Source organism: Lepidochelys kempii, chromosome 1 (assembly GCF_965140285.1).
Source record: "Lepidochelys kempii isolate rLepKem1 chromosome 1, rLepKem1.hap1, whole genome shotgun sequence".
NCBI classification, from domain to species: Eukaryota; Metazoa; Chordata; order Testudines; family Cheloniidae; genus Lepidochelys; species Lepidochelys kempii.
This window is the reverse complement of record NC_136380.1, coordinates 273,122,787-273,149,829: the sequence shown is the minus strand read 5'-3', so window position 1 is coordinate 273,149,829 and position 27,043 is coordinate 273,122,787. Positions and strand designations below refer to the sequence as shown.

Sequence of the window (27,043 nt, the reverse complement as noted above, 5' to 3'; positions counted from 1 at the left end):
TTCAAATGTCAGTTTCACCAGTTAGACATCCTTTGCAACTGTGAGTTAGATTATGAACTATTACAATAGTTCAAAGTTACTTATAGGTTTTAAGCCTTAGCTGATACACTTCTTTGCAAAGAAGTTGACCTTTAACTGCACATTATCAATAGCCCAGCTTTATTATGGGAAAAGACTCCCAAAGTGATTATCTCAGGAAAGCCGCTGACTTAATCTAATGAGCTCAAAGAACCAACAAGACTATGAACCCACAGTTTGCATTCTGGTAAGAACTGTCTCCAGATATTTGAATTCACTTACCATCTTCAAGCATTTTCAAGTTTCACAGATTAATTTTAAGATAGCTGGTGTCAAACAGGATTTTTATATCGATGTACTTTTTTTTTTTTTTTTTTTTAAAGTTACTTGTGTACAAATTAGGTTGAGATCCTCAGGGCAGGTACTGTTTTGTTCCATGAAGCTCCTACCACACTGTACATTGCTGTATAAATAAATAGTTGAGTCACTCTCATAAGACACTTCCTGTGGGGAGGGAGAAGATGAAAAGTTGCTTTGCTGGAATTATGCTATTTAGGAGAACGTCACCTCAAATTTCATCCCTGTGACTAATTTTCAAAAAGTTATCAAAGTCTAAAATTGTATGTAGGTTTTTTTAAAAAAAGAAAAAGGTGATCTCTTTCCTAATTAGAAGAGTTTTGGGGCTGAACTGTTGTACAAAGGCCTGTGTTTTGCAATTAGAGTGTAGAGTAACAGGGTCCAATGTGGCAAGTTACATAACATTGTTTATAAAAAGCAAACTTTGGATTCAGATTTATACAAAATTGAGGAGTCTAAACTAAACTGATACCAGGAGCCTTAAAGGTTCCTGGAGAGGTTACAAGTTGGCATAAAAAGCAGAGGAAATCTGGGGGGGGGGGGGGGGGGGGGGGGGAGGAGGGGAGAGAAAAAAAAAGGGTGAAAATATTCCTAGTTGGAGTAACTAAAAAAGTGCTTGGATTAGGTAATTTTGATGAAATGATGCTGCTGCCCCTTTTGTAGACATTGCTTCTGTGTGTGCAACTTGCTTGAGAGTGGACAGCGGAATGAACAGCTTAAAAGGAGTGAGCTTAACTAGCATAGCTAAAAGTCTCCCAGAAAGCAGTTTAGTGGACATCTATTTTCAATAGATAAGTTTTTCATTTAATATACCTCCAGCCCTGCAATGGAAATGAGGACAGCCTCTACCAACGTAAGGCTTCATTACTATGGGCTTGTCTACAGTTTAACCCCCCCCCCCCCCCCCACACACACACACCCCAAAAAAACAATGCAGTGGCACCACTGCAGTGAAGATACTATCTACACCGACAGAAGAGCCTCTCCCATCAGTGTCAGTAACCCACCTCCTGGAGACACAGTAGCAAGTTTGACAGAACTAGCACGATCTACACCAGGGGTTTGGTTGATTTAAATGCATCATTCAGGGCGTGTATTTCTTTTTTTTAAACACCCCTGAGCAATGTAGTTATACCGACCTAACTTCCTAGAGGAGACAGGACCTATGGCTCCTGGGTTCCTTAGGATAAAAGTCAGAGGTCCCGAAATCTTTTGATCTGTCAAAGAATAATTTGATAGCACGTTTAAATAGTTTCAGAAGTTCTACTCAGTTACCTAGCTTGTAACGGAAGCTCATTCGTAAGTGTTCCTTTTACCGAAAATAATGTGAATTGGCTGTTGCTCCAAGACCTTCGCCTAGTGGCAGCATGGAAGACCAGAAACTGCTGGTGTCTGCAGAGGCTGACACCCTGGGACCACCTCCTGCTGGTAACATCACCGGTTAAGACTCCTAAGATCCAACTGGTAAACTGCTTTAACAGATTGTTTGAGAAATCAAGACATCAGAAACTATTAGACCACTATATATTTAACGTTATTAGAGAAGACAGGGGCTCTAGAGATTAATGTTTTCATCGTGTTCTCCTCTCCCCCAGTTTAGTGTGTCCAGGTTTAAACAGCTGATGAAGAGGATATTTACCTTAAATGCCTACTAACTTACCAAGGAAGGTCAAATCTTGTTAACATTCCCCTAAAATTCAGAAGTTCTAAACCTGAGTATGGTAAAGGACCAAACTGATAGAGGATTTAAGTAGTTCTTTCAAAATATTCCAATATATTAATACAAGGCTATGTTGTAAAACAGATTGGAGAGACCTGGAGGCCCTGTGTTTATTCTTCAATCTATAAATAAGAGCATGTAAAGGTTCTTTCTCCACTCTGAACTCTAGGGTACAGATGTGGGGACCTGCATGAAAAACCCCTAAGCTTATTTTTACCAGCTTAGGTTAAAACTTGCCCAAGGTACAAACTATTTTACCTTTTGCCCTGGGACTTTATTGCTGTCACCACCAAGCATCTAACAAATATATAACCGGGAAAGAGCCCGCTTGGAAACATCTTTCCCCCCAAAATCCTCCCCAAACCCTAAACCCCCTTTCCTGGGGAAGGCTTGATAAAAATCCTCACCAATTTGCATAGGTGAACACAGACCCAAACCCTTGGATATTAATAACAATGAAAAAGCAATCAGGTTCTTAAAAGAAGAATTTTAACTGAAGAAAAAGTAAAAGAATCACCTCTGTAAAATCAGGATGGTAAATACTTTATAGGGTAATTAGATTCAAAACAGAGAATCCCCTAGGCAAAACCTTAAGATACAAAAAGACACAAAAACAGGAATATACATTCCATTCAGCACTGCTTATTTTCTCAGCCATTTAAAACAACCAGAATCTAATGCATATCTAGCTAGATTACTTACTAAGTTCTAAGCCCTGGTCTACACTAGGACATTAGGTCGAATTTAGCAGAGTTAAATCGATGTAAACCTGCACCCATCCACACGATGAAGCCCTTCATTTTGACTTAAAGGGCTCTTAAGATCGATTTCCTTACTCCACCCCTGACAAGTGGATTAGCGCTTAAATCAAACTTGCCGGGTCGAATTTGGGGTACTGTGGACACGATTCAACAGTACTGGCCTCCGGGAGCTATCCCAGAGTGCTCCATTGTGACCGCTCTGGACAGCACTCTCAACTCAGATGCACTGGCCAGGTAGACAGGAAAAGAACCGCGAACTTTTGAATCTCATTTCCTGTTTGGCCAGCGTGGCAAGCTGCAGGTGAGTGCAGAGCTCATCAGCAGAGGTGACCATGATGGAGTCCCAGAATCGCAAAAGAGCTCCAGCATGGACTGAACAGGAGGTACGGGATCTGATCGCTGTATGGGGAGAGGAATCCGTGCTATCAGAACTCAGTTCCAGTTTTTGAAATGCCAAAACCTTTGTCAAAATCTCCAAGGGCATGAAGGACAGAGGCCATAACAGGGACCCAAAGCAGTGCCGCGTGAAACTTAAGGAGCTGAGGCAAGCCTACCAGAAAACCAGAGATGCGAATGGCCGCTCCGGGTCAGAGCCCCAAACATGCCGCTTCTATGATGAGCTGCATGCCATTTTAGGGGGTTCAGCCACCACTACCCCAGCCGTGTTGTTTGACTCCTTCAATGGAGATGGAGGCAACACGGAAGCAGGTTTTGGGGACGAAGAAGATGATCAGGAGGAGGTTGTAGATAGCGCACAGCAAGCAAGCGGAGAAACCGCTTTTCCCAATAACCAGGAACTGTTTCTCACCCTGGACCTGGAGCCAGTACCCCCCGAACCCACCCAAGGCTGCCTCCTGGACCCAGCAGGCGGAGAAGGGACCTCCGGTGAGTGTACCTTTTAAAATACTATACATGGTTTAAAAGCAAGCATGTGAAAGGATTAATTTGCCCTGGCATTCGCGGCTCTCCTGGATGTACTCCCAAAGCCTTTGCAAAAGGTTTCTGGGGAGGGCAGCTTTATTGCGTCCTTCATGGTAGGACACTTTACCACTCCAGGCCAGTAACATGTACTCGGGAATCATTGTACAACAAAGCATTGCAGTGTATGTTTGCTGGCGTTCAAACAACATCCATTCTTTATCTCTCTGTGTTATCCTCAGGAGAGTGAGATATCATTCATGGTCACCTGGTTGAAATAGGGTGCTTTTCTTCAGGGGACACTCAGAGGTGCCCGTTCCTGCTGGGCTGTTTGCCTGTGGCTGAACAGAAATGTTCCCCGCTGTTAGCCACGGGGAAGATGGAGGGTTGAGGGGGTAGCCACGCGGTGGGGGGAGGCAAAATGCGACCTTGTAACGAAAGCACATGTGCTATGTATGTAATGTTAACAGCAAGGTTTACCCTGAAAGAGTGTAGCCACTGTTTTATAAAATGTGTCTTTTTACATACCGCTGTCCCCTTTTTTTTTTCCCCCTCTACCAGCTGCATGTGTTTCAACGATCACAGGATCTTCTCCTTCCCAGAGGCTAGTGAGTGCGTTTTTTTTCTTTCTAATCTTAGTGATGAAATGTTCTGAGCTCATGCTGTCCTCCCACACTGACAGAGCACAGACGAATGCGTGGAGGCAAAAATGTCAGAGTGCAGGAAAGCACAAAATGACCGGGAGGAGAGGTGGCGGGCTGAAGAGAGGGCTGAAGCTCAAATGTGGCGGCAGCATGATGAGAGGAGGCAGGATTCAATGCTGAGGCTGCTGGAGGACCAAACCGGTATGCTCCAGTGTATGGTTGAGCTGCAGCAAAGGCAGCTGGAGCACAGACTGCCACTACTGCCCCTCTGTAACCAACCGCCCTCCTCCCCAAGTTCCATAGCCTCCACACCCAGACGCCCAAGAACGCGGTGGGGGGGGCCCTCTGGCCAACCAGCCACTCCACCACAGAGGATTGCCCCAAAAAAAGAAGGCTGTCATTCAATAAATTTTAAAGTTGTAAACTTTTAAAGTGCTGTGTGGCATTTTCCTTCCCTCCTCCACCACCCCTCCTGGGCTACCTTGGTAGTCATCCCCCTATTTGTGTGATGAATGAATAAAGAATGCATGAATGTGAAGCAACAATGACTTTATTGCCTCTGCAAGTGGTGATTGAAGGGAGGAGGGGCGGGTGGTTAGCTTACAGGGAAGTAGAGTGAACCAAGAGGCGGGGGGTTTCATCAAGGAGAAACAAACAGAACTTTCACACCGTAGCCTGGCCAGTCATGAAACTGGTTTTCAAAGCTTCTCTGATGCGTACTGCGCCCTCCTGTGCTCTTCTAACCGCCCTGGTGTCTGGCTGCGCATAACCAGCAGCCAGGCGATTTGCCTCAACCTCCCACCCCACCATAAACGTCTTCCCCTTACTCTCACAGATATTGTGGAGCACACAGCAAACAGTAATAACAGTGGGAATATTGGTTTCGCTGAGGTCTAAGCGAGTCAGTAAACTGCGCCAGCGCGCCTTTAAACGTCCAAATGCACATTCTACCACCATTCTGCACTTGCTCAGCCTGTAGTTGAACAGCTCCTGACTACTGTCCAGGCTGCCTGTGTACAGCTTCATGAGCCATGGCATTAAGGGGTAGGCTGGGTCCCCAAGGATACATATAGGTATTTCAACATCCCCAACAGTTATTTTCTGGTCTGGGAAGAAAGTCCCTTCCTGCAGCTTTTGAAACAGACCAGAGTTCCTGAAGATGCGAGTGTCATGTACCTTTCCCCGACATCCCACGCTGATGTTGGTGAAACGTCCCTTGTGATCCACCAGAGCTTGCAGCACTATCGAAAAGTACCCCTTGCGGTTTATGTACTCGGCGGCTTGGTGCTCCGGTGCCAAGATAGGGATATGGGTTCCGTCTTTGGCCCCACCACAGTTAGGGAATCCCATTGCAGCAAAGCCATCCACTATGACCTGCACATTTCCCAGGGTCACTACCCTTGATATCAGCAGATCTTTGATCGCGTGGGCTACTTGCATCACAGCAGCCCCCACCGTAGATTTGCCCACTCCAAATTGATTCCCAACTGACCGGTAGCTGTCTGGCGTTGCAAGCTTCCACAGGGCTATCGCCACCCGCTTCTCAACTGTGAGGGCTGCTCTCATCTTGGTATTCATGCGCTTCAAGGCAGGGGAAAGCAAGTCACAAAGTTCCATGAAAGTGCCCTTACGCATGCGAAAGTTTTGCAGCCACTGGGAATTGTCCCAGACCTGCAACACTATGCGGTCCCACCAGTCTGTGCTTGTTTCCCGAGCCCAGAATCGGCGTTCCACAGCATGAACCTGCCCCATTAGCACCATGATGCATGCATTGGCAGGGTCCATGCTTTCAGAGAAATCTGTGTCCATGTCCTGATCACTCACGTGACCGCGCTGACGTCGCCTCCTCGCCCGGTATCGCTCTGCCAGGTTCTGGTGCTGCATATACTGCTGGATAATGCGTGTGGTGTTTAATGTGCTCCTAATTGCACAGGAGAGCTGAGCGGCTTCCATGCTTGCCTTGGTATGGCGTCCGCACAGAAAAAAGGCACGGAACGATTGTCTGCCGTTGCTCTGACGGAGGGAGGGGCGACTGACGACACAGCTTACAGGGTTGGCTTCAGGGAGCTAAAAATCAACAAAGGGGGTGGCTTTACATCAAGGAGTATTTCAGGCAGGACTTCACGGAGGGTTCCAATAAGAAATGGTGCACCTAAGTTATTGTTCTTATTGGAACAAGGAGGTTAGTCTGGCCTCTGATTGATACATGGCTAGATTTACCTCGCTGCACCTTCTTTGTGAGTGACTACAGTGTGACCTAGAGGAATGAGTCCCCTAGACGGGGCAGGGGGAGAAGCAAATGAGTACAAAACAAATCTGGTCTATTTCTTGTTTTGATCCACTCCATCTATCTTTTACATCTTTGGCTGGCAGCAGACGGTGCAGAAGGACTGCATGCCATCCTCATCTCTTGCCTGCCTGGCAGAAGATGGTACAATATGACTGCTAGCAATCCATATCGCCTGCCTGCTCACCATAAGACGGTTCAATAGGACTGACTGCAAGACTAAAGAGAATGACCTGGTCAAGTCACTCCAAATTTAGTCCCTGCGCCCATGTCTGCCCAGGCGCTCCTGGTCGATGTGGCCAGGAACACCTTGGACATGATGATGACGGCTACCAGTCATATTGCACCGTCTGTTGCCACAAGGCAATGGGTTGCTGCTACTGTGTAGCAATGCAGTACCGCATCTGCCAGCACCCAGGAGACATAGGGTGACCGTTACCTGAGTGGGCTCCATGCTTGCCGTGGTATGGCGTCTGCACAGGTAACTCAGGAAAAAAAGGCGCCAAACGATTCTCTGCACTTGCTTTCACGGAGGGAGGGAGGGAGGGAACGGGGGCCTGACGATATGTACCCAGAACCACCCGTGACAATGTTTTAGCCCCATCAGGCATTGGGATCTCAACCCAGAATTCCAATGGGCAGCGGAGATTGCGGGAACTGTGGGATAGCCACCCACAGTGCAATGCTCCGGAAGTCGACTGTAGCCTCAGTACTGTGGAAGCACTCCGCCAAGTTAATGCACTTAGAGCATTTTCTGTGGGACACACACACTCTAATATATAAAACCGATTTCTAAAAAAACAACTTCTATAAATTCGACCTAATTCCATAGTGTAGACGTACCCTATGACTCCATTCCTGTTCTGTTCCCGGCAAAAGCATCACAGAGAGAGAGAGCGAGCAAGCGAGCGCGCGCCTTTGTTTCTCCCCACCTCCAGCTTTGAAAGTATCTTGTCTCCTCATTGGTCATTTTGGTCAGGTGCCAGCGAGGTTATCCTAGCTTCTTAAGCCTTTACAGGTGAAAGGGTTTTTCCTCTGGCCAGGAGGGATTTAAAGGTGTTTACCCTTCCCTTTATATTTATGACAGAGCATGAAAGAGTAAAGGGAGAGAATCCTCCTATTATATTACAAAAAAGTTATTTTAAGAATTAATGGATGGAAGTTTGACACTGAACTGCCCATACAAAAGGTCTTTTGTTTATCTCCCTCTTGAACCAATTAAACAGCAACATGCCGAGAAAAGAAATTCGTAGGACTTTTTGGCTGTTTTTAGTTTTATCCATGACTGTGACAGTAAGCTTTTCAAAAATTTCAAACACTGCGCCACGATCTGATATTTCTTGAAAGTCTGATTTAAATATCTCAAAGTATTAAAACAGCGTTTAATGCTATACTCAAGCCACCGAAGTTTTGCATTGCATGATATGCTTGAGTTTTTCAGATTAGGTCTAATTTAAGGAAGCTTCAGAATATTTCCACTGATCTCATCCAGTACCTGCTCTACAAGGGCTTTATGATCACTAACAATTCATCTTTTTTTAGCCTGTCAAGTCTGATTTAGAGACTTTTACAATCCTATATAAAATTATTTGGATTGTTTGCTATGAGAGGAGAAACTTTTCCCCCCTACAAGAGATATCTTATTTGTTTTGACTGCCCCAAATATGTATTGTCACTATGGGTTAAATGTTCTATTTAAATGTTGTTTACAGCCTACATAAGACTGGCCCTCTCTTAAAACGGCATAAAAATTGAGATGAGGAACTAAGATTGAAAATAGGACAGCCACTAGAAACTGAAAGACTGGCCCTCTCTTAAAAAGGCATAAAAATTGAGATGAGGAACTAAGATTGAAAATAGGACAGCCACTAGAAACTGAAATTACTAATTCTACTCCCATCATCAGATTCTCTGACACCAAAATTTTAAAAGGAATGAAAGATTTTTCTCCCCAGGCCACACCTGATGAGACAGCTCCTCTTAAATTTTTCATTTCCCAACATCCATATTTGTTTGATGCCTCTTGAATCTGTTAGAGGTGGAGTGAAAAGGCTCAGTAGGAAAATCCTCCACTACTTGAAACCTAACAAATTTCTTGTTGCCTACATTGTACTACTTATCTCAAATGAACAGCCCTGCAGGAACGTTAGCCCAAGTGCTGTATTTTAACTTAATCCACAACCCTAAGCAAGAGTGGTCAGCTGGTCAGAGATGCATGCTGTGTAGAACATGACATGACTAGACTTCCTATATCAAGTAGTGTAAGAGCACATTATTTAAATTACAGGAAGTTCTGCATGGGAATCTTTCAGAAGATTTCCAACAGATACCGGAAGGCTCTAGCCAGGCACAATATTTTGACAGAAACTGCAAGATGTGTCAACGCAAAAACTTGAATCTTTTTGAAGCTATAACCCTTTTTGTAATAAAACAAGTTATATGAAAGCATTACACTATCTTCTAAAGCAGGGGTTAGCAACCTTTCAGAAGTGAAATGGTGTCCTGAGTCTTCATTTATTCACGTTAATTTAAGGTTTCGCATGCCAGTAATACATTTTAACGTTTTTTAGAAGGTCTCTCTCTATAAATCTATAGATTATAGAACTAAACTATTGTCGTATGTAAAGTAAACAAGGTTTTCAAAATGTTTAAGAAACGTCACTTAAAATTAAATTAAAATGCTGATCTTACGCCACCAGCCTGCTCAGCCCACTGCCAGCCTGGGGTTCTGTTCACCTAGGCCGGCTACAGGCTGAGTAGGGCCTGCGGCCGGGACCCTGGCTAGCAAGGGGCTGGCAGCCAGAACCCCAGACCGGCAGCGGGCTGAGCGGCTCAGCCCGCTGCCAGTCTAGGGTTCAGTCCCCCGGCCCCGCTCAGCCCACTGCCGGTCTGGGATCCCAGCCCTTCCCACAGAGTGGGTACCTACCTTCTCCCTGGTTCTAGCCAATTCTCTTCCTCCCTCTCTGCACTGAGCTGAGGGTGGGAGTGCCCTGAGCACAGGGCTGGGGGTGAAGGAGCAGGCTGGGGGTTGGGGTGTAGGGTCTGGCCTGGAGCTAGAATGAGGGAGGGGGCTCAGGGTTGGGGTGTGGAGTGCTTACCTAGGCAGCTCCCATTTGGTGCAAAGGGTGCAGGTAGGAATGTGGGGGATGCAAGAGTCAGGACATGGGGTGTGAGGAGGCTGGGTACGTGTGTGGGGTGCAGGAGCCAGGGCATGAGGCTGGGTGTGTGGGCTGGGTTCGTGGGGGTGCTCCCAGCCCCCTGCCCAGAGAGGCTCACAGCAGGGGGCTGGAGGGGATATGCCCTGATTCTACCCTCTTTCTCCAAGGCCCCGCCCCCACTTCTTCTCTGTCTCCTCCCCGGAGCAGCGAGCGCGCTGCGGCTCCGCTTCTCCCCCTCCCTCGCAAGGGCCATCAGCTGATCAGCAGCAGGGAGGGAGAGGAAGAAGGGCAGGAACGCAGCATGCTTGGGGAAGAGGCGGGGGAGGGGGGAAGCTTGCCTGCTCTGCAGCAGCAGCCGCGCGGGGGGGGGGGGGGGGAGGAGGGCGCGCTCCCGCAGAGAAGAGCAGGCCGGGCGGGCAGGATTTTTAATGGAACAATGCTGCCTGCCGGGGTCCCAGCATGGGTTCGGCAGCATGCTGAGCAGGGCCGGTGGCTGGGACTCAGCAGGCAGCAGCGTGCCATTAAAAATCAGCTCTCGTGCCATCTTTGGCACGCGTGCCATAGGTTGCTGACCCTTGTTCTAAAGCATAAGAGAAATGTAGGGTACTCTGGTTAACACTATGGCATTTATATGTTTCCTATCACCAAAATAGTCTTCTGATTAAACAAGCTATTGTCAGGCTCCTTCAATGAAGGATCCTTGTCAGAGACTCAGCAGAGAAGTAAATTCTGTTTATTCACCTTGACAGCATAACGAGCAGCAACTCTGACTTTTGTTGAGAGGACGGTAGATGTACAATCAGGGAGGTAAGAGGCATGGATGAAGGCCTTGTAGTTCAGATCCCTGTGGCATCAAACATTTGTTGCATCCAATTGTGTATATGCTCATTAAGAATTTGTAACAGTGCAATTATACACTAAAAAATAAAAATAAAAATATGAGAGAGTCAATTTTTGACCACACAATGATGAGACGCAAAGCAAGACTGAGCCTGGTCCTCCTGCAAGGTATGTTGCCCTAGCTAAGTGACTTCTTATGCTGAAACCCTCTTCTTTTTGCTATCTTTCAAAGAGTAAGAAGTTAGGCTCTCATCCCGTCAGTCTCCATTAAGGAAGCAGCAGCAAAGGGAGGCATTTTATCAAACAGTCCCAGGCCAGATACACACACATTCCAGCAGTCCCTAAATGGGCAGGATACCCGATTTCCACTTTGTTGTTTGAAAAGGTTTGAGATTCAATGTTATCTTCATTTGAAGACACATTCATTGCAGCCAAGCCATACACCTTCCTTTTCTTTCGGAAGACAGTGAACGAGCTAACCAAGTTTCACATGCTCAGAAAATGGACAACGTAAGTGCACTACTACGTAGGATATCAAGCACTAGTTAAGTAAACCAGGAGTTGTTTCACAGAAGTTTTACATCATTTTCCCTATACTTTCTTAGGGAATCAGAATTGAGATCAACATTTCTGTGGCTTTGCTCTATAAAAATTTAAGGTTATTTTCATATTCACAAAGATAAACAGCAATACCTCAAAAAAAAAAAAAAACAAGAGTACCTGTGGCACCTTAGAGACTAACAAATTTATTTGAGCATAAGCTTTCATGGGCTACAGCTCACTTCATGGGATGCACAGAATGGAACATATAGTAAGATGATCATATATCACACCCACCCACCCCCACACGCACACATCATGAAAAGGTGGAAGTAGCCATACCAACTGTAAAAGGCTAATTAAGATGAGCTATTATCAGCAGGAAAACAAAAAACAAAAACAAAAAACCTTGTAGTGATAATCAAGATGGCCCATTTAGACAGTTGACAAGAAGGTGTGAGGATACTGAACATGGGGAAATAGATTCAATTTGTGTAATGACCCAGCCACTCCCAGTCTCTATTCAAACCCAAGTTAATGGTTTCTTAACTTGTCTGTATATGGAAGTGCAGGGATTTTCTTTTTCTCTCTCCACCCCTCCCCAGCATGTAGATGATTTAACATAAGAGTCCCTCCTTGTTGGCTACCCTTCCACCTACCTACCTCACCCTATTGACTCCTCCATATCCTCCCAACAGCAGCAGCCTTCGCAGGAATGTGAAATCCCTGTTGCTGATGGAGTAATATAAAAAAGGGAAAGGGAAGTAATGTCCATTACAATCCACTACATCACCACTCTTCATCAGTTGTTCCCATCTGAGGGCTACCGTGCACATTTTCTAGTTACAGCACAATGCTGCTCTTAGGATCCAGAAAATCGGTACACCAGCACCTTCAAAAGGACTTCAAACCCTATTTCCCCACACCCTCCCAAATCTGCATGATCACCATGCACTAGGATAAATCCTAAAGTTGGACATCTGAAGCAACTTTAAATAGAGAAGAGGGCTTCAAGTGCCTGCTGCTGAATGGAAGGTCTGCAATCAACAAAATCATCATCATCAATCCATGATCTCATTTTGGATGAAGCATCCAAACTTGCCAGCATCACTAACATGATACAATGCCATCTTCAATCTTAATCTGGCATGGCCAGTCCCCACAGGATAGTGTCACAAGACCAGACAGACTCCAGGACATATTAGAAAAAAAGGTGGAGTACCAGTCCTATTCCCCGCAAGCCACAGAGGACATTCCATCACAGAAACAAAAGCCATCTGAATGTATTCATGGGACCTTTGAGGTGAAGGAAAAGGGGGACCTAGGACTCCTAGTAGCACCTCCAGATGGAAACCAGTCAGCTTCCTAGAGGAAGTTACAGAGAACTGCTGCCCACCATGGTACTGGAAAATCCCAAAATTCCTTGTCCTCAGTCTTCATATAGGCAACATCAGTGGTACAGTAGTATCTGACCTTAGTCTACATGGAGACAATAGGATTCTCCTAGGCAGTCAATGGACACACATGCAGATGTGCATGTGGTTGGATCCTTTCTTTAAGCCTAGAACTGGATATCAGATGTCACCAGTACACCACCACCCTTTTGGTCCCATTTCTATGTCATCCAGGCAGATACATCCAGTTCCTTTACACCAGCCAGTTCACTACCAAAGACTTCTGATCTCCTGAGGTTTTCAACTTGCCTTAGGAGAACAAGTCACCCAAACTCAAGTCAGAGGTGCCAATGAGTTAATAGAATAATATAATCACCTGTTGTCCACTATCAGCAGTATGGTTGCAATCAAGATCATCATGATTCACAGATCATAGAATATCAGGGTTGGAAGGGACCCCAGAAGGTCATCTAGTCCAACCCCCTGCTCGAAGCAGGACCAATTCCCAGTTAAATCATCCTAGCCAGGGCTTTGTCAAGCCTGACCTTAAAAACCTCTAAGGAAGGAGATTCTACCACCTCCCTAGGTAACGCATTCCAGTGTTTCACCACCCTCTTAGTGAAAAAGTTTTTCCTAATATCCAATCTAAACCTCCCCCACTGCAACTTGAGACCATTACTCCTCGTTCTGTCATCTGCTACCATTGAGAACAGTCTAGAGCCATCCTCTTTGGAACCCCCTTTCAGGTAGTTGAAAGCAGCTATCAAATCCCCCCTCATTCTTCTCTTCTGCAGGCTAAACAATCCCAGCTCCCTCAGCCTCTCCTCATAAGTCATGTGTTCTAGACCCCTAATCATTTTTGTTGCCCTTCGCTGGACTCTCTCCAATTTATCCACATCCTTCTTGTAGTGTGGGGCCCAAAACTGGACACAGTACTCCAGATGAGGCCTCACCAATGTTGAATAGAGGGGAACGATCACGTCCCTCGATCTGCTCGCTATGCCCCTACTTATACATCCCAAAATGCCATTGGCCTTCTTGGCAACAAGGGCACACTGCTGACTCATATCCAGCTTCTCGTCCACTGTCACCCCTAGGTCCTTTTCCGCAGAACTGCTGCCTAGTCATTCGGACCCCTAGTCTGTAGCGGTGCATTGGATTCTTCCGTCCTAAGTGCAGGACCCTGCACTTATCCTTATTGAACCTCATCAGATTTCTTTTGGCCCAATCCTCCAATTTGTCTAGGTCTTTCTGTATCCTATCCCTCCCCTCCAGCGTATCTACCACTCCTCCCAGTTTAGTATCATCCGCAAATTTGCTGAGAGTGCAATCCACACCATCCTCCAGATCATTTATGAAGATATTGAACAAAACCGGCCCCAGGACCGACCCTTGGGGCACTCCACTTGATACCGGCTGCCAACTAGACATGATGAACTATTGCAGATGAAGTGCATGTGGAGAAAGTTAGGATGCTATGGGCAAACACACATTCAATCCCCTGGCTGGCAGCACAAACATCTACAGGACTATGCCACTGCAATCAAGGAGACAAAGTGACCTTAATGAGAATAGTAAATGCTTCAAAGGGTTTGAACCATCCTCCTTGTAACCCTTCTCCCAGGTGTTGCTGGAAGCAGCAAGTGCCAGGTACAATACCTATGGGGTTGATTCTTCTTTTAAAAAAAAAAAAAAAAAAGCCTGCTCATGTCTCCACCCAGAAACAGAGGAAGCTAAAAATCTTCCCCTGGCTCCCTCAATATGCAAAGCTTCTCCACTTGCAAATGCTGTATGTGTGTATAAAAAACTAACTCTAGGGAAAGGAGAACACAGTATTAATCTGAAAAAACACAGAGAACCATCTGTGTGAGAATAATAAATCCAACACCCACCCCCACAATATCTTTGTCAGTATGCCTTCACCTCATTTTCCCCACCTACAGGTATGAACGTCCAAAAGAACAAGTGTTCAAGTTGAATATGCCACTCTCCCCCTTCCCTCCACTGCACCGCACTCAGTTTGTTGTCAGAGCTTAGCAAAGTCCCAGAGTCCAAGCATATATTCAGCCAGGTTCACCTCCACTCCCGAGGGGGTGGGAGAAGAGACTGCCTGGCTTCCATTATGAGGTACCTTGCCTGCACTTCCACAATGTCTAAACCATCTCATCTCCCCACTGCTGCTGCTGAGGCCTCAGCAAGGAATGGTCTCAAGGAGGATTCAGAGAAGCATACCTTCCAAACTCCTTGAAACATGCATAATTTGCCATTCCATCATCCTGTTCCTCAATAAGTGTGGGGGAAAAAAAATCCAAAATGTCCAAGCTCCAAAACGTTATATCAGCCAACATTCTGGATACCTCATAGCCAGCGCACAGCACACAGGCTGCTCTAGTGGCACTACAAAGATTGCCTCCTCATGACCACAGACATAGCCAAGATCCCCATGCTCATTCTGTTGGAATTCGTTGCAGTTTTTTATTCAGTGGCCCATAACATACTCAGACCCCTATATTTCACAGCAGGAGTAGATGGCCTAGCAATACAGCAGTTTCAAGTTCTTTTTCAAAGCCCTCACCTGCAGCATGGCACAGGAATCCATATTAACCTGTTTTCAGGGTCAACATGAGATAACCGGGAGACAGGACCCCCTGGTTTACCTGCCAACATCATACTGATACACTCAGCTAAAAATCTCATTCTTAAACTGATACAACCACCTCTAGAGACAGAATTCCTACAGGAAATTAGCTCTTGGATGAACAGCAGTTGGCTCAAGCTGAACCCAGGCAAAAGACCCAAATGGAAGGGAGAAAAGCTTTAAAAGATGGCAAAGTCACTGTCTCCACCTTCCATTGATGAATGGGAACTGTATGCCTTCAAAGCTGTGTGAAAAGTCTCAGAATCCTGTTCGATTCCTTGCTAAGCTTGAACAACAAGATAGCATCAGTTCCCCTCCTGCCCAAAAGAGCTGGTACTACAGCTTACTAGGAGACTTCATACGTTCCTCCCAGGTGAGGACTTGGCCACCATAATCCATGAATGGGTCACTCCCAGGCTGAATTGCTATAATTTACTGAAATTGAATTAAGACAATGCACAGGCTCCAACAGGTCAGCTTCTGTACCAAATGGCTGGAGGATAACTAATGTGACACCAATTTTTAAGAGACTCCAGAGGCAATCCCAGCAATTACAGTAAACCTAACTTAATTACCAGGCAAACTGGTTGAAATTACAGTAAAGAACAGAATTATCAGACACATAGATTAAGACAATTCGTTGGGGAAGAGTCAACATGGTTTTTGTAAAGGGAAATCATGCCTCACCTACTAGAATTCGTTGAGGGGGGTCAACAAGCATGTGGACAATGGTGATCCCTCACCAAAGGCTCTGAAGCAAAGTAAGCGGTCATGAGATAAGACAGAAGGTCCTCTCACGGATCAGTAACTGGTTAAAAGATAAGAAACAGGGTAGGAATAAATGGTCAGTTTTCACAGTGGAGAGAGAGGCAAATAGTGTTGTCCCCTAGGGGTCTGTACTGGGACCAGTACTGTTCAACATATTCATAAATGATCTGGAAAAAGGGGTAAATAGTGAGGTGGCAAAATTTGCAGATGATACAAAAATTACTCAAGATAGTTAAGTCCAAACCTGACTGCAAAGAGTTACAAAGGGACCTCACAAAACAGGGTGACTGAGCAACTAAAATGGCAGATTAAATTCAATGTTGATATATGCAAAGTAATGCACATTGGAAAACTCTCAACTATACATATAAAATGATGGGGTCTAAATTAGCTGTTACCACTCAAAGCTCTGAGTCATTGTGGAGGATTCTCTGAAAAACATCCACTCAATGTGCAATGACAGTTGAAAAAGGTTAAAAGAACGTTGTGAATCATTAGGAAAAGGGACAGACAGAAAACATCATACTGTCTCTATATAAATCCATGGTATGCCCGCATCTTGAATACTGCATGGAGATCTGGTCCCGTCCCGCCACCTCAAAAAAGATTTTTTGAATTGGAAAAGGTTCAGAAAAGGGCAACAAAAATAAATAGGGGTACGGAACAGCTTCCATATGGAGGAGAAATTAATAAAGATTAGGACTATACATCTTGGAAAAAAGACAACTAAGGGGGATATGATAGAGGTCTAGATCATGACTGGTGTGGAGAAAGTAAATAAGGAAGCGTTATTTTACCCCTTCACATAACACAAGACCTAGGGATCACCAAATGAAATTAATAGGCAGTAGGTTTAAAAGAAACAAAAGGAAGTATTTCTTCACACAATGATAGTCAATCTGTGGAACTCCTTGCCAGAGGATGTTGTGAAGGCCAAGACTATAACAGGGTTAAAAGAAGAACGAGATAAGTTCATGGAGGATAGGTCCATCAATGGCTATTAGTCAGGATTGGCAGGGATGCAAAACCATGCTCTGAAGTGTCCCTACCCTCTGTTTGCCAAAAGCTGGGAATGGACAGCAGGGATCACTTGATGATTACCTGTTCTGTTTATTCTCTCTGAAGCATCTGGCATTGGCCACCGTCTGAAGACCAGATACTGGACTATATGAACCACTGGTCTGACTCAGGATGGCTGTTCTTATGTATGAAATGGAACTGCCCATGTTCCCCATGGCTGTGAGTACATAAGGCCTTTGCTCAAGTCCCTCTACTAGTTCCCAATCAGCCTTCAATGCCACTTTGGATATGTCTATAGTACAGCTGGGAGGTGACCCCTAAGTTTTGAGATCATGGGCTACCTTGAGCCACTGCCCATGTTGCAATGCATTTGGCACGCTAGTCAGAGAAGAACTAGAGCCACTGCGCAACGCTAGGAATCAACTCCAAACTGCAGTGTAGGTCTATAAGGTCTTTAAGGCCAGGGTCCTAATTTCCAAAGCAACTAATGGTTATATCAGACAGCTTTGATCTATGAACCCTCATGATATCTGCAAGTACACTCCTGAGACAGGGCACATCAGAAAGCCCAGAATGAAGCACATGAGAACTGGTGACAAAGCATCTTTGGAAAGGGAATCTGGCCACAGAACAATCTTTCAGAGGAGAAAAATGTGAATCCCACATCTGACCATCTTTTGGAAAAGTTGCAAAGCTTCTTTTTGAAAAAGTCCTTTCCATCATAAGTGACACTCAATTCACAGCTGTTTTATTCCCAAACCCCTCTGCAAAATTACCTACCCCAAAAAAGAATTCTACCCCAGAAAGGGAGAAGTGCTAGTGACTTCATGAAATCCACTAGGAACTTGATTTTACATGGAAAGACTTTGATACAGTGATGGGTAGCAGTATGGGACTATAGGCTAGATAGACTTTTGTACACATTGGATATTTCCTATGGAGGATATCCTATGGAGGATATTTTCCTTATGTGTGTGGACATAAGTCCACAGATGCAGTATACTGTCAATTTACAATGGTCTGAAATTTAAAGAGTTTGACATGAAACATGGCACTGGAAATCATTTTTGATCTTTGTAGTTTTGATAAAAGGTTGGAGATGATCAAAATTGGAAAATTAAACTTAGCAGCTTTATTTTGGTTTAGAAGCCTGCATGCAGGCAAAAAGAATTCACACTCTTCTAGTCTATCATCCTGTCCTTTTGTTTAGTGTGGAGAAGGCATAAAAATCTTACAAGAACTCTGCACTTAACTCTTGAGAGCAAGACTAAGTAGCAAGGAACAAATAAAAAAAACTGAGCCAGAAAAGTTCAAGGAGGGTAAAACTTACATCTAGTAAACCAAGACAAACTTAGTGTTTAGAGATTTTTGATCATCTCCAAAATTTCTGTTTTTAACACAAGAATCTATTCTCATAAATGGCATTGCCAGAAGCAAAATGGGGTCCAGACTAGTGTTTGCATGGGAAAACAGAAGTGCGGTTCTGCATATCCTTCCATATCCCACATGTCTTTTGAACCATGGAAGAGGCTACCATTTTGGTATAATTCATTCAGCAGAGAGTCCTGATGTCCTATTTTGTATCTCTTCTGGTTTAAATGGAAGTTACCCACAGAGCTTTGAAAAACAAGCTAACATGTGGTCTGAGATTTTGGTCTAAAACAAATTCTGACAAGCATAGACATTCCATGGTAAGTCATCCTTCAAAGGACCTGTAGTCACTCTAAGCCTCACAGCACTCTTCTGAAGCAGAGGAATATTGTCCTTGTTCCACATGTGGGCAGAATGAGGAGCGACAACACTAAGTGGTTTGCTGACGTTCAAAATCTTTAGATTCCCTTCCTGACAATAACACATTCCAAGTCCAGTTACATGGCAATACAGTACTAGAGAATGCTTTCAGGGAAAGAAACAAGCTTCAGATTTCAGAACACTTCATGCTGTTCTTGTTTGTGCTACAGAAGTTTACATGACAAAGCAGCAGATTCCCCCTCCCCATTTGATTACAGAATAGAGTTACTGAAGGAAATTGTGGGTTTAAAACCCAAGGGACAACAGAACTTAAAACTTGTGCCTTTTTCAGATAACTAACTCAAATGATTTGCAGAGCTCACTGAAAAAAATCCAAATTCCTAGAGAGAACTGTGTTAATAGATGCTGCTTGAGAACTGTATAAGATCATAAACCTCTTACTTGACCCCTTTCAGCTTTACCTTTAATGGTTTCAAGAACTACGATTTCCCCACCCCTACCCCAAAGACTAACTCTTTAATCTACTGAAAGACAAAAGGAATAGTCTGTGACCTATCAAATAACAATTGCCTGTGTGCCTGAAAGACAGCCTTCCTTTGATTCTCCTGTCTTCAGGCAGAAAACAGGGAAGCAATGCTTCCATCTCTGTATTACAATTGTACCTTGGAGCCCTGATCCATGGCTGGGGCCCCTTTGTGCTAAGTAGGGTACAAAAATAAGCAACAGTCCTGGTTCCAAATAGCTTACAAACTAAATTATAAGAGAAAGATAGGGAAACCACAAAGAAACAATGGACAAATTACTTCTAGCTTCTGAGTATCAGGAAAGTCCTTGGGTTTTGTAGAGGGGGAGGGGGTGGATCTGGAAGACCTCACATGCAGTTACATGATTTATGCCAGGCAATTGTAGTATCAGGTTTGAGTTCACCCTTCATGAAGTGTTTTTTACAGTAATTATTTGAATCAGCATCCAAGATATGGGAAAGTATTAAGCAGCCAGTATCACTCATCCAGAATCCTCTGCCTGTCGACAGACAAAAGATATTGGTTTGAAACTTGGATACTGTTATTCCATCCCACCCACCCGCCTCAAAAACAATGGTAGGTACTACCAACTGCAGTAGTTCCAAAGTTTAGATTTTCGGTTTGCATGCACTTGGTAACTTCTAATTCAAGGTCTCTGTAATGGAATGTGACCAACGTACATTATGCCCCTATGCAACATGTGTCAGTGAGGAGAGGTTTTATAAACAGAATACAACTTAAAAACTTTGTATTAAAGTACTCCTTGGAATACAGGGGCAGATTTTCTTAAAGTAAAATTTACTGTTACCAAGGGAAACCATGAACCACCATTGCAGAAAAGATTTAGAAGCCTTCGGTCTTTGACTAGACTATGACAATCATATACCAGAGACTTAACATTTAAAGTACTCAGAAGCCAAAATTGTCTTATTCATTCATTTAGCACCTACAGCATGCTTACTGCCATGTAGTTCAAAGCATTCCATGCCCTGAAAAATTTATAATCTAACACCTGAGCTACACTACAGACTTATGTCAGTATAACTACATTGCTCAGGGTGTGGAAAATCTACACCTCTAAGCAACACAGATAAACCAAACCAACCCCCCCGTATAGATGGCGTTATGTCAATAGGACAGCTTCTCTAGTCAACATAGCTAGCGCCTCTCAGGGAACTGGAATGCCTACACCAAAAGAAGAAATTTTCCTATCAGCAGGGCTGTCCCTAAGGGTGTGTGCGGGATCCAGGACATAGGTGCCAAGTTTCTAATGTGCCAGGGGTGCTCCCCCCCAGGCCCTGCCCCCACTCCACCCCTTCCCCAAGCCTGCTGAGTTCTGCTCTGCCTCCCCCAAGCATACTGCGCACTCACTCCTCTCCCCTCCCACCCCAGCGCCTCCTGATGTCATGAATCATCTGATCTGCGGCAAGCACTAATCAGCAGAGCCCACCAGCAGACAGGAAGTGCAGGAGGGAGAGGGATTTTCTCGGGGGGGGGGGGCTCCTCGTCCATCCCCCCCACCTTCCCACCCACCTCCCCCTAATAAAGCATAAGGCCCTCCAAAGTATGGGGCAGTTGCCCCAGTTTGCGGTACTCAAGGGACGGCTCTGCCTGTCAGCATAGGTAGCGTTTTCACTAAGCATTGTATGTGTAGACAAGCACTAAGTGTTTACATATTTTCTTCAGTTTAGAGCTTTAAGAGAGAGTCCTCAAGCCACAGGACTGACATCACTGATTAACATTTACTTTGTTACAATACACACACCCCAATCCCCACGTGGAAGAGCTTTTATCGTGCAAGTGATTTTAATGTTTCTTTAATCTTGTTCAATACAGCTTGAATGCATCAGATGCAACTGTATCTAAAAGATGTTACACTAAAAGCCTATTATGTATTCACAGCCTCAGTAGAATAGATAGAACTATGAAATATACTTAATAAATATATTTCATAAAGTGTGCTAGCTAACTGAAACATTCTATTAAAGAAAAGTTACAGAGCCTCAACAAGTGGTATAAAATTTATGATAAAACCAAGCAGCAGTCAGAAAAGAAAACTGAAACTTTCAGTGCTGTAAGCAAATGCCAAGTTTGTTCCTTAAGCCATGTTCTGCAACTTTTAAATTTAAGTTATCCCCATAGGCTAATTTGACATCTCCCCAAGTGCTTCCCTGTATCAGCTTATCATAAAAATAAAGGGAAGGGTAAACACCTTTAAATCCCTCCTGGCCAGAGGAAAAACCCTTTCACTGGTAAAGGGTTAAGAAGCTAAGACAACCTCGCTGGCACCTGACCAAAATGACCCATGAGGAGACAAGATACTTTCAAAGCTGGATCGGGGGGAAACAAAGGGTTCTCTCTATCCGTGATGTCTTTTGCTGGGACCAGAGCAGGAATGCAGGTCAGAACTCCTGTAAAGGGTTAATTAGCAATCTAGTTAGATATGCATTAGATTTGGTTTTGTTTAAATGGCTGATAAAATAAGTTGTGCTGAATGGAATGTAGATTCCTGTTTGTGTGTCTTTTTGTAACTTAAGGTTTTGACTAGAGGGATTCTCTATGTTTTGAATCTGATTACCCTGTAAGGTATTTACCATCCTGATTTTACAGAGGTGATTCTTTTACTTTTTCTTCTATTAAAATCTTCTTTTAAGAACCTGATTGCTTTTTCCACTGTTCTTAAGATCCAAGGGTTTGGGTCTGTGTTCACCTATGCAAATTGGTGAGGATTTTTATCAAGCCTTCCCCAGGAAAGGGGGGGTAAGGCATTTCCAAGCGGGCTCTTTTCCCTGTTATATTTGTTAGACGCTTGGTGGTGGCAGCAATAAAGTCCAGGAACAAAAGGTAAAATAGTTTGTACCTTGGGGAAGTTTTAACCTAAGCTGGTAAAAATAAGCTTAGAGGTTTTTTCATGCAGGTCCCCACATCTGTACCCTAGAGTTCAGAGTGGGGAAGGAACCTTGACACAGCTGCAAGACAGAGGAATGCTCTGTCCCTTCTCTGCAACTCCACCATTGACCACCTGTGGCATCACAGGGAAGGAACAGCAACAGCTCAGGTGTACTGTGCAAGTCCCAGGGAGTAGAATTTGTGTTCAACAGGTTCTTACCAAGCCTAGAGCTAATTCTAGCAAAGAATAGCTGTCCTGCCCTAAACATCTGCCTGAGTATGCCAGAAGAGAGGAGGGGGGGGGGGGAAGTGAGCAATAGCTATCAGTTATTCCTCCTCAACTCTATGCCCCATCCCAAGTTATAGGATACTGGGGGCTGCTTTACCTTGTGCCAGGTTGCAATGTTCTCCTTTAGGCCACGAAGCAGTCAAATACTTTCTGTACAACATGCTTCAACCACTCTTTCTTCAAACATGTTTTCATATCAGTTGGTACAAGGAGGGAGATGTAGGAGCCACATGTGCATGTTCGGTTTCCAATTTTGATAGGGAGCAGCATAGGGTAAAGATTCTGCTCCAGAGTACGGATTGTGGCTCTAATTTTTAAACACATATTCAGCCCTCTGGCTGAACATCACTGGTTTAGACTGCTTATGTAAGCGACACAAAGGTTTACAAATTGATCCACATTACTGGCCTTGTTGAACAACTGTTCAGTCACAGACTTCATCCTTGGATTTCCTGCATTACACTTTTCAGAGTAACAGCTGTGTTAGTCTGTATTCGCAAAAAGAAAAAGGAGTACTTGTGGCACCTTAGAGATTAACCAATTTATTTGAGCATAAGCTTTCGTGAGCTACAGCTCACTTCATCGGATGCATACTGTGGAAAGTGTAGAAGATCTTTTTATACACACAAAGCATGAAAAAATACCTCCCCGCATCTCACTCTCCTGCTGGTAATAGCTTATCTAGATGTGGGGGGGAGGTATTTTTTCATGCTTTGTGTGTATAAAAAGATCTTCTACACTTTCCACAGTATGCATCCGATGAAGTGAGCTGTAGCTCACGAAAGCTTATGCTCAAATAAACTGGTTAGTCTCCAAGGTGCCACAAGTACTCCTTTTCTTTCTGCATTACACTGTTTTCCATAGCAAAGGTCTCTTCAATTTTACAGAGCAGTACATTAGAAAAGAGACTTTTGTGAAATAGTTAAGGCTCCTACACAAAAAGATCTGAGCTATAGCACAGTGGAATAAATATTTTCTTTTCCACCAAGGCACACACAAGATATAGTGATAAAGATGGATGAATGCTAGAATGGCAGCTTCTCCACTTCAAGATTAGAGGTCAAGCAATAAGCAGGATGGCTCACTTTTGTGCCTTTAAGGTTGAATTTTTAACCCAAAATGATTGCACAAAAGTGGGGGATGGGAAGTTTTCCGCTGCTGGATCACATCCATGGAATGAAGCAAACAGTGCCTGGGAGTTGTACAGAAGGAAAAAAAGTGAAAATAAGGATGATAACAGAAGTATTGGTAGACTAGTACAAAAAACTAAATCATGTGTGTCCCTTCTCTTGAGAGACCCCAACATCAGTGACTGTTACTTTAAAGGAGAAAGAATTCTGGTGAACACTTCATGTTCAAAATTAAACCTGGGATGTCCAAATGCAAGCCTCCCAAACGGCTGCTGAGTGGGCTACACTGTCTCCCTTACATTCCCAAGGTTCCCTTGGATTCCTCTATAATATCTTCCTCCCCACAGTGCCCCCTTCTGCAGGGGCTGCCCTCAAGGATGAGGGCAGCTCATCTTCACATCTATTGGGGAAAAAGGAAAGTGACTGCCATCTTTGCTGAGAACAGCCCAAGCTTCCTCCCGCACAGGTTGTAGCGAAATGGATCTCTTATCTGAAGGCAGCCTGTCTCTTCAGTCCCCTTGTTCCCAATGAGCAGTGGCCACTCTGAAGAGGGCAATTTTTTCGGAGTAAAATATTATTCACCAACCTCTGACAGAAGCTTTCCAGTTATGAACTGCAGAAACATTGATCCTTTAATGCTGAAGTATTTTTACAAAAACTTTCCATTGTAGCAGATCAAGATCCTTAGCTGACAATTTGAGGAGAATGCCTTTAAAAATTAGTACCACTGCCTGCCATGGAGAAATTTCAGAATAGTTTCAGCCATTTACTATTAAAATTGTATGAAAAGCCCCAAAAAAACCCAACAACTTTTGTTTTAAATAAAGAATCCACCCCACCCTCCCTCAAAGTTGCATTTTGAAAGGCTACTACTTAGGGTGGGGGTAGGGGAATTATGTTCCATTCTAAAGTTGTGTTTTGAAATGGGCTCAACAATGGAGTCACATCCAGCACCTTCAGGATACTTTAATTCAGTGTTATGCACCGTGGCAACTGTTTCAGAAAAAAAATATTTACTACAAAGCTTTCCCTATTAACAAGGGAAGATAATTGCACCATATTTACTTCCATTTGAAACACCTGATTGCTTGCTGCTCCTTTTGTGCCTTTCCCTTCCAAATTCAATTTAAAGACATTAAAATTTAGGATTAAACTCCAAAAATCTGTAGTCTGACAGTGTCTTCAATTAGCCATATAGTTATGGTTTTCAAGATAAAAAACCAACCACAACCAACTTACTAATAAACATTAGTAAGTATATTTTAAAGTTCCCTACCACCATTTTTTCCTATTTTAAAATTATTAATTTTAGCTTGTGAACATTTAGTCATGCAAGAAACTGCATTAATTTCAATAGTCAGCTTTCAACCTCTTTTCAAACAATTTTAATTTGTTAAATATATATGTTAACTGTGGCCATCCATAGTGATAAGAGAGACTGGGCAAAGTACCAAGAGGATATTCTTTGACAGCCATATAACCTATCATTGCCACAGTTTCCAGAACTTTAACCCTCTGTACCTGTTACAGTTACATATCCCTAACATCAGTTACCTAAATACTTAACCCATATAATGAGTTCTCAGTCTGCCATCTGCACAAGCATATAGAGTTAGTGGGTTTAACATTCTTCTCTATTTCTGAATTCCTGACTGGGGGAGAGAGGAAGGTAAGTACATTGCTCAAGGAAGTGGATTTTTCACAGATGTGAAAAGATATACCAACCTACTTTCCTAGCCTCGACCAGGAAACAGTTTAGCTGGTAAATAGTTGCTACTAAGTTTTATGACAAAAAACAGACAGGATTCACATCAGCATGTGTATTTCATTCAGGACCTAGGAAGAGCAAGATTATCTGGGTTTGACTTAGTAATACGATAACTCTATACTTTTCTCATATCAGATCAAAGTTTAATTACTATCACCAACCACTTACGCAGTTTTCCCGTTTTGACTAGGAATCTGTTATAGGTTACGTATAGATGCTTCCTCTACATTCTTAACCAGGTATCCAAGGATCAAACCTTCGGATGGTTTATATCAATCCCTTCATTGCCCTCAGAAACACAGAAAATGCATTTTATTTGCCTGGATTTCATTTTCTACGACATTATTGCTCAAACAAGGATGACCTGTAACATGGTTTCCTCATAGTGTGGGAACACAGTGCAGTAAAATCTCATTCCATGGGCAAGTTAGCAATAGAAAGGTCATTTGATTTGTTTAAAAAAAAATCCTACAGAATAGTTCAATGGCAGGAGGACTTGCTGTCCCCACTACCTCTCCGCTCCAGGTCCACTGGTTGGTGAAAATTGGTAATACAACATCACTGGGTAACATTCAAAAGTGCATTTTCCCCCCCATGAACACATTGGCAGCAAACAGGACAAACCCAAAACAACTAAAGTAAGTGTTTAAAAATCATTCTTTAAAATTATACTTTACCATAAGGATGCATTGCTTACATTACAAAAGGACATTGCTGAAGATCAACCCTAGGGAAGTTAGCCTTGACATGTAGGACAGAAAACATTTATTCATCAATGTATTCATTCATCCATCAGCGTCATCTCCATCTAGAACACCACTGCTAGACACAGTTAAATTGATCTTTGTCTGTGCCACGCTCACACATTTCTGTACAAGGCAGGCTGCTGACGAAACATTTGCAGGGCGGTGAGCATCTGGTCTTTCCATGTGACCATTTGATTAGCTGAAGATTGATGTGGGAGAGCATGATATTTCACACGACTGATGTGATCACTCCATCCTCCAAGAGCAATCCATGCCAGACAGAGGGAGGGGAGTTTTAGTATACTTGACCATTCCAGAGCCATTCCACTGCTTGAAAAACTACCCTCTTGATAGCAGGTATAAATGTACTGCTTGTCAGTGGCAATTTTTCTCTATTTGCTTCTAGGAAGACATCCATCACATTATGACACTTGCAGAGCTATGTTGATCACCAAACGGTAAGCAGCATGTGAATGCCTCTAGTATAGTGGTGGGCAACCTGCGGCCCCTCATGTTAATCCACTGGCAGGCCACGAGACAGTTTGTTTACATTGACCGTCCATAGGCATGGCCATCTGCAGCTCTAAGTGGCCGCAGATTGCCCACCACTGCTCTAGTACATTTATGACCTCAGGACTGTCTCAGCTATTTTGAGCCCTCAGAGTAAGGAAAGGGTCTTCAAATGCTGAATCAAATGCCTTCCAGTAAAATAATTTGGACTTTCCAACAGCCACTCCCTGTGACAGATTAGTCATATGCTGTACAGTTGCCATGTATATGTTGGAAGTCTGCCATTCACTCAAGCATTTGAACATGAGGCTTTGTGATAGGATGGCAGCCTTGTGCTCCACGTGCTGTTATATTGAGGACACAGACCACCAT

The 27,043-nt window shown here is 43.8% G+C and overlaps 1 protein-coding gene across 9 annotated transcripts in view; it reads right to left on the bottom strand.

Moving 5' to 3' along the window:
* ATP2B1 (ATPase plasma membrane Ca2+ transporting 1) overlaps positions 1-27,043 on the bottom strand; it is a 130,757-nt gene that overhangs the window by 77,890 nt on the left and 25,824 nt on the right. Inside the window, exon 1 of one of the 9 annotated variants that reach the window (XM_073327568.2) lies at positions 10,605-10,780. The exons of the other annotated variants lie outside the window; for them this stretch is intronic. The gene's annotated coding sequence lies outside the window, so the exon portion shown is untranslated. Of the gene's footprint in view, positions 1-10,604; positions 10,781-27,043 lie in introns of those variants that run through there. 9 annotated transcript variants of the gene reach the window in all.